Consider the following 8360-nt stretch of genomic DNA (forward strand, 5'->3'; position numbering starts at 1 on the left):
CAGCCAGTGCTCTTAACCACTGAGCCATCCCTCCAGTCTAAGACTTACTTTTAAACGGTGTTGGTGACTGTATTTCTAAACTCCTCTCTGTCACGGTGAAGTGTCTTGGAGAGAAATACCAATAGCAGCAAGAATGTTAACAAGAGTTGGGTTTTTTTTTTTTGTTTTTTGTTTTTCCTGTTTAGTTTGAATGTTTGTCAAAGATTGTATTGGTTATCACATGGATTTTAGTCTGGAGAAAGAGAAGAGTAAGAGACAAGAGATTCCCAGAATCCTCTGGTAAGTGACCAGGCAGTCTTCAGGTTCAGGAGTGTCATGTTTGCCTCCCTGTCTCTCCACGCACACACGGCGTGGTGGGATGAGAAAGCCACACCTCTGCTCTCTTTTCTTTCTTGTGTGTTTAGGTTAAGGTTTGATGTCAGATATCTCTCCATGTTTTCTGAGTTGGGGGTCTCTCACTTGCTCTAGAGCTCACCAGCTGGTGTGACCAGATGCCTTCTACCCCCGGATCTCTTCTGTTCCCTCCTTCCTGGTGTGAGGATCCCAGGCGTTTGCCAGGAGGCCCAGGTTTTTCAATAGGTGCTGGGGATGGAAGTCCTGCTATTTGAGCTCAGTGCAAAAGCTTTTATCTGCTAAGCTATCTCCCTACCTGCTTTAGATGGAATCACAGAAAATGTGTGGGAATCCACCCTGTCATTTTCCGGGGCCATTCATTCATTCATTCATTCAACAAACATTTGTTAAAGTCTTTGGCTTCTGTTGCCAGCCGGCTTGTGGCTCATGAGGCAATACTGAAGTCTTGGTTTTTGTTTAACTAACACAACATGCGGAGTTAGAAACATGGTCCATACGATACACTGTGTGCGGAAAGCTGTTGTTTTGCCAGAGCAGAGGCAGTGAAGAAATTGGTTTGGGTTTTTTCGGGGCTGTAACTCTTTCATTGATGATTATATATTCTTCAAGACAAATATTCATCTTCTACCTTCAGGGGAAGATGGCGTTGTGAGGATCTTGAAGAATGTACTCTAAGGATTGTCCTCTCCCAGGTTTGTGGCTATAAATCTGAAATTGCATTCTGAGTGCAAGTAAATACTCATTAAGGAATTTCAAAAATATAAGTCACGGGAGGTTCTTTCAAGTCCAGGGTCAACTGAAGCCCCCTCAGATTTACACCTGCCGCTGCCCCTGCCTCCCCTGCCATGCCTGAGTGGGTTTTAATGAAAGAGGAACACTAAATGTTTTCGCTGCATTTGAAGGCATCGAACTCTCATCCGGAGAGTTCTGCCTCACAGCCAGACCTGGCCTCTGTCTCACCCTGCCTCTTTCATCTCCCTTTGTTGGGAAGCTACACCGAGGCTGAGATTTCCCCACCGCTCCCTGTCTGACTGCAGCTCTGAAAGATGATTGCCTTCTGGTGGAGCCCTTTCCCCTTCTTCTGTACCCAAGCTCCATGTTCAATGAACATCAAAAAGCCTTATCATACCCCGATGGTTTAAATCTTTAAACAGAGCGTAACAGCCGGAGTACATCCAGGCCGCTCACATCCCGGAGTCTTGTCACTGTGCGCTCCTGCAACAATTACCAGGAGAGGGAGGCTAGGAGTGAATGAGTAGCGCATGTTGTCTCCCTGGACTGCATGCTGATGCTCTGATCAGGACTTCAGCGAAATTCTGTTTGAAATGAGAATAGACTAATTTTCATCCGACTCTTCTCCGAGGAATCCCATGTGGTCCAACACGCCAAGGGTCATCATTAGAAAACCACCTTCAAAAGAGTAGGGCCTTCTTGTGGCAAAGCTCTCTCCCTTTGTTAAATTTATAAACATTTATGTAAAAATGTATACATTAATTGTTCAGGCTCTTCCTGGCCTGGAAGAGCTATGCCCAGGAATGTTCTTGGGGGAAATAAAACTCATAAAAAATACCCCGAGTCAGAATGAAAATGGCCTCGTTTTGAGTGAAAATCAGAAGAATTCTGTGATCAAAGGCAGTTCTTGCTCCCAGCTGTTCAAAGGGACTTATACAAAAAAAAAAAAAAAAAAAATCAGATGTGACCAAGAATAGAAAGGAACTCATTAAGAGCTTAACGAGATGGCGGCAGGTGAAGCCATCAGTTACTTAAACGCTGTATTTCCCCCCCCCACCCCCTTTCTTAGTGTTACTCCGTTTGTTTCCCTGGATTCAATTGACATTTTCTAATAAACCACTATACAATGCAATCAAGTTCATCACACCGGAAACACCCTTCAGTCTGGCGTCACTGGGCATCTATGTAATTAAGACGTCACCCCCTTCCCCCCCCCCCCCCCGCCCCTTCCCACCCCCGCCCCCTTGCCCTCATTCCATGGAGAGGTTTGAGAATGCAGCCAGGGAAACAAGTGATTCGCTTTTACTTCTCTGCATTTCCCATTTCCTCTGGAGGGAGAATCCGTAAGCATGAACAAGCAGGCCAGGAAAGGCGTGGTTCAAGGAAGTTTAGCAATAAGCCTCGGGACCCCGAAGGAAAGGCAAGTTTGGAGTGTCCTTAGAGACTCAAAAAGAAGGGTCCTCAGGGACTCGTGACTGTGTACATTTTCATGATTTTGGTTTTGCTCCTCTAGTGTTTATAAATACCAAAACAAATCAAAAGGCAACCCCCCTGCCCCCCACCCGGCAATCTCCTAAGCAGCTTAAACCCCCTTTCGCTTTCCCCAGGCAAAGCTGAAATTCTCTTGTATATTTCCAGTGTTCACCTTCCTGATTCCGGCCCTTCCAACACCAGTAGCCAGGTTTCTTTCTTTCTTTCTTTCTTTTTTTTTTTTTTATTCTTTAAGTGCTGGAGGAGTCATGAAAAATTCAGACACCGGGTTTCCCTGAGACCAATCTGGTGGCTTTTCTTTGTGCTAACTGCTGCTTTCTATGCATCATTCAAAAGGTACATACCAAGTCATTGGCCCTGAACTGCTTGCTACTTGTGTTAAACATGAATATTTGTAGCTTAGCAAGGGACTAAATTTAAAAAAAAAAATATTTGACAAGCCCAAAGAAAGTCTTAAAAGGTTCAGAAGTATCCATTTGAAAGACTTTTTTTTTTTTTTCATTTGTAAAAAGTCAAAACTTTTTGTCTTAACTGGGATGATTCTGAGCCATAAAAGGTTCGTTTTAAAACCATCGATTATCCAGCGTTATCTTCCAGGAGCATTGATTATGATGACACACGGGCAAATGCACAGGGAAGCCATTGTTTTTCATGTATATGGTAGGAGGAATATTCACTCCATGCAGGTACCACTAATCTTATCTGACCAGGAAGCCAAGAGGGATGATGTAAGGTTGACTCTAGTCACACAACTGTACACATGACGGTAAAATTGCCCTTCCTCCCATTTCTTAATTAGAATTAGAATCATCTTAGAACGAATAGAATCTCTTATTAGGAACAAAAAGAATGGTTGGCTCTCCAGTTCAAGTGGCGTGTCTGCATAACTTATAGCCTTAAGAGATTATGGTCCCTGCTACTCTTGGCTGACTGCCTCTAACTCTCTTGTATTAATGAGTTGTTCTAAATTTAGTCTGCTGTGACAAACTAATATTAATACAGTATTTTATGGCCCAGAGCATTGTTAATACATAAGAATGAAAGCCAGAGTCGAAGGAAGAGGGGAGGGGGAGTGAGATTACTTTGTGTGATTGTCGAGATATAGATAATCCACGTATGTAGATACTAAGACTTAAATATAATACACTGCTTATGGATTTATATTATGTGAAACATTTTCTATTATTTTAAATCCTCATGGCATTAGTTCCCTATTTTCAGGGGTTTATAACTTGGCCATACAAATTCACTCTGGACTGAAACTTGGAATGCAGGGTCTTAACCTGGAGACACGTTATTTATTTATTTATTTATTTATCTATCTATCTAACTAAATTAAAAGTGAGTTTGGACATTTTTAACTCCACCATGTAGCAAAGGAGGAATGACAAGTTTGGAATAAAATTTGATACCCAGAGCTCAAGCCTGTCTCAAAACAGGGAAAAAAAAAATCCAGCAAAGAAAATTATAAATGATGACAGGGCAGGAAGGGATTTCTAGAAAAGGAAAATCAAAGTTACAAATAGAGGTAATAACATGATGAAGAGGTTTTTTTTTTTTTTTTAATTAAGAACCTTTAAAAATGTGCACTGTGTGTAGTAGGTGATGTAGAGGTACCAGTCACTCATAGATGGATATTGCAGAAGGGTGTATGCCTGTGCACCTCTGTGTGTGTGTGCTTGCACACGCGTGTATGGTTAGTACTGCTCATGTTTATCCCCTGTAACCGAGGAATAGAAACATTCAGTGTGGGATTGACCCTGTTTCCTGGAGAGAGACAATGTTTTCGTTTTAATGAATCCACAACTTGAGACGAAAAGTGACTGTCACAGTTATTATCATAGGCGGCTCTAGGCTGCCAGCGGCATCAGTCAGAAGCACGTAAGCAAGGAAGCAGTGGGGTGGGAGCTCATGGCGAAGACAGATTGTAAAAACGCATTTCTTAAGTCCTGCGGGATGGGGAAGCAGCAGAAATGGAATAATGTGTTTGTACTGACCGGAAGCCAGAAAGCTTGCTGCGAAGCCAGCTCTGGGGGCTCCTCCTGAGGTGGATGCAGTGTCCACTCGGCAGGTGTTTTTAAAGAGTCATTTCATATCTTTGTAAGGAATAACCAGGTGGGAAATAGTCCCATTCCCAAGACATTACATTTTCTTGTTTCTGGAAACACATCCGCTGACTACCCGGGAGAGTCACCTTCTCTTTCTCCTTCGGTGTCTTCAGTTCTGCGCCAATGGCAGCTTTGCTCTCTCCTGAAGTTCCCTGTGTCAGGCCAACACAGATTAAACTAAGAGATAACATTCCTGCTTTCTAGCACATCTCAGCAAGATACCTGGAATTTTTTAGAAATTCATAAGAGAAACGTAAATGGACTTAAACATCACAGCAGAGATCTAAATCAAACCCTGTTGCCTCGATCCAGCTAGGCGGCTGGAGCAGCTAAGAGACTTGTGCTGGATGACCGTAGACCTGCGGCAGAGAGCGGACCCAAGAGGCCATGCTTAGGATGTGTGGGTGTTCAATAGACAGAGAACTTGCAGTGGCGACGAGAGCAAAACGAAGATTCATCCGCATATTTCAGAATTCCTGTCTAAAACCCTGGTTAGATCTAATACTAAAGCCAGAAGTATCAACTTTGAGGTTTTTGGTTTAAGTTTTTGTTTTTTTTTTAATATAAAATTCTTTACCACAGAGGACTCTCTTTGCTAATGGGCTAAGATAATGTACAAAGCAATAAGCAGATACGAATGAGCTGTGTCTGTTTGCTGAGGTGAGCAGTACCCTCGAGGACTCGTACCTGACTCAACCAGAGGGCTTCTGCTTGTGCTTGCTGGATTCAAAGTATTGAAATGTGACGCTCACATTGTTCAGATTTGACTTTGGTTTTACATGACCAAGATCAGTATAGTTTTGAGCCAAAAGACTGTGTGTGTGTGTGTGTGTGTGTGTGATAGCCTATGGATTTCACACAAGTTGAAAATCAGGTCAAGAAAGAAACCTTGGGCTTTTCATTATTGTTACAGGTTTGAATCGGGACTCCCTGAAGCAGAGGTTTGATAGAGTCCTAAATTGGGCTTGATTTTGAGAAAATCTGGTATAGTTTTGGTATGGTGTCTTCAGGAGGGGTAAAGTTGTTTGAGTAGATAAAATGAGAAAGTCTGCCCCTGAGAGATTTGGGACAAGTGATTACTCTGTTCATGTTTTATTTTCTGGTGGGGTGAGGTGTCTCCTCTACAGTATGAGTCACCTGTTGGAATGTAGGACACCTACCATAGGTTTCTTACCATTTAGGTAAAATTAGTCAAATTTGAACCTACTTCTTAAAATTCACATAGTTCAAAATTTAAAACAGCACAGAAGAGAGAGCTGTCCTCTCCACCCAGCTCCCGATGCTGGGTTCGGCTTTCCGGGGTCGGTGGTGAGGAGGATTTTCCCTTCTCCGATGTATTGTATGAGAAAAGAATCCATTTTCCATAGAAGGAAAGATTACTTTTCCTTTATTATCTTTTGCGTCTCCCATGGATGTTAGTGATGTTCTCTCACCTTCTGCGTTTTATTTATTTAATTAAATTTATTATTATTGGAGGGGGCATGCTTAGGACACAGTGCACATGTGGTCAGCCATCAGTCTCACTTCCATCTTGTGCTGCATGCACATCCAGGCTCACTGGCCAAGCAGTGTCTGAGCGTCTGAAGCGTCCTGGAGTAAGAGGTCCATCCTGCTTTTTTATGTCAGTTCCTGGGATAGAACCAAGGTCCTTACACTGTCTTGGCTAATGTCACTGAGCTGTGTCTCCGGCTCTCACTGCTCTTCATTTATAATAATAGAACTTAAAGGTTTCCCCATCAAATCATTAGTCCTCCCTGTTTTTTGTTTCTTTGTTTGTTTTGCAGTGGTATTATTTATATTGTGTGATGCAATTAATTTACTCATCAACTGGTGGTAACTTAAAAGTTTCTAATATTTTGCTATTTAAAACCCCGTATCAAGGATAACAAGGAGATGCTGGGTTTGGAGGCACAAGCCAATAGTCCCAGGATTCTGCAGGCTAAAGTCACATGACTACAAGTTCAGTGTCAACCTGGGCATCAGTGAGACCTTAAACAAATGAATGCCATGAACTGCTTTGTACCTGTGATGTGTCACACACGTGCCCAAAAAGTCTGAAAGATAAAGTCCTGGGAATGTAGCTGCTGGTCAACAGAAGTCAACTTTTGGACATTTGACAGATTGTGTCCTATTAGCTTCCACAGGAACGTACTGATGTATGCATGTTTCCTCCAACAACCTGCTCATCATGAATTGGCATTTTCAAGCTGCAAGACCTTAGTCATCCAAGGGTTAAAAAGGAAAACACTTCACAGTGGATTTTATTTTGACTGTTCTAAATTGTTTATTGGATATGAATTTTACAGATATCACATGTATTAGCGGTAACGATGGAGCTGGAGAGTATTGCGCCTTCTCCAGACTGCACGGCGAGAACCACCAACAGTGTGGTAGAACTTGTGGCCCTTTCCAAGGCCACGGCTCTTTCAGCCAGCGGATGTCAACCCACGCATCTCTCTGTGCTTGTGGACAGGTTTGGTGATCCACTGGGTGTCAGGATTTCTTCTGCTAGCTTTATGGAATGGATCAATGAGGGTAACCTCAAAAAATTTGTATGTGGAATCTTCACCAACCCAGTAGGAATTCAGGACTCTCAAAGCTCCACAGTGGTGCCCAGCTCTCTCTTCAGCAACAGACTGAATGCTTTGGGCAAATTTAAGCTGGTTAATACCATGCTGGACAGGCATGCCGTAAGTGGTACCCTTAGGAACAAGGCATTTGTGACCACAATGGCTGACACAAATCCTGTAAATGACATAGCCTTGCTTAGCCTTGTACCCCAGTCTTCGAGCTTTATCAGACCAGGTGGGGCGGAGAACCCTGTGCAGTGCAGAGAGCTGGGGGTATCGCCAGCAGTGGACCCTCAGAAGAAAGCGCATCACTTCGGACTGCTTCTTCCTCCATAGCTCCTGGACATATTTGTATGCACCCATCGTGGCTCACCTCATGGTTGCTGCCAGAGGAAAGCCAGAGTGATTTTAAATTACATTTCTAACATAGCCCAGTGAAGCATTTGGAAATAATGCTTAACAACTATCTGGCTTTCATTTTCTGCAAAGTTTGTTTATATCTCCAATTACTTGTACTGAATAAGTCAACCTTCTGGGCTTGTGAATCTGGTTCTTGAAACTGGGGATTCTGGTCCAATTTCTTAAGTGTTGGGACAGGAGTGTTATGAAAATGTGTTGGCTGACACCACTGTGAAGAAAACAGTGATATTTGACTCACCCCCTCTTTTTAAAAAATTGTAAAAGTTCTGAAGGTTAACACGGAGACCAGGAACGAAACTGAAGTTGAGCTAAAGGTTCAGGCGGCCTGAGTTGAGCCTATGACCCGGGAACATTTGCTCAGAGTGCAATGCTCTCACACTGCAGGTCCAGTGCTGGAGTGACCTGCCTGTCCCCTGATAAGGAGTGGCAGACACTGTCTCATGCTGGGCAGCACAAGAGATTGTAGAGCAAGGACTGCCAGGCTGTGCTCAGGCCCTGGCTTTGTTTTAAGCACATGTTTCATCCTCCATAGCTGATTTTCTGTTTGTTTGTGTTTGGATTTATTTTTATTTTATTTTTCCAAAGATTTATTTTATGTATATGAGTACACTGCAGCTGTTTCCATACACACCAGAAGAGGGCAACAGATTCCATTACAGATGGATTACATGTGGTTGCTGAGAAC

The 8360-nt window shown here is 43.0% G+C and overlaps 1 pseudogene; it reads right to left on the minus strand.

Annotated features, from left to right (window-relative positions):
- Positions 1–7111: 7111 nt before the first annotated feature.
- On the minus strand, positions 7112–7618 carry LOC110330848 (annotated as a pseudogene).
- Positions 7619–8360: the final 742 nt, after the last annotated feature.

This window comes from Mus pahari, chromosome 13, assembly GCF_900095145.1.
Source record: "Mus pahari chromosome 13, PAHARI_EIJ_v1.1, whole genome shotgun sequence".
Lineage (NCBI taxonomy): Eukaryota > Metazoa > Chordata > Mammalia > Rodentia > Muridae > Mus > Mus pahari.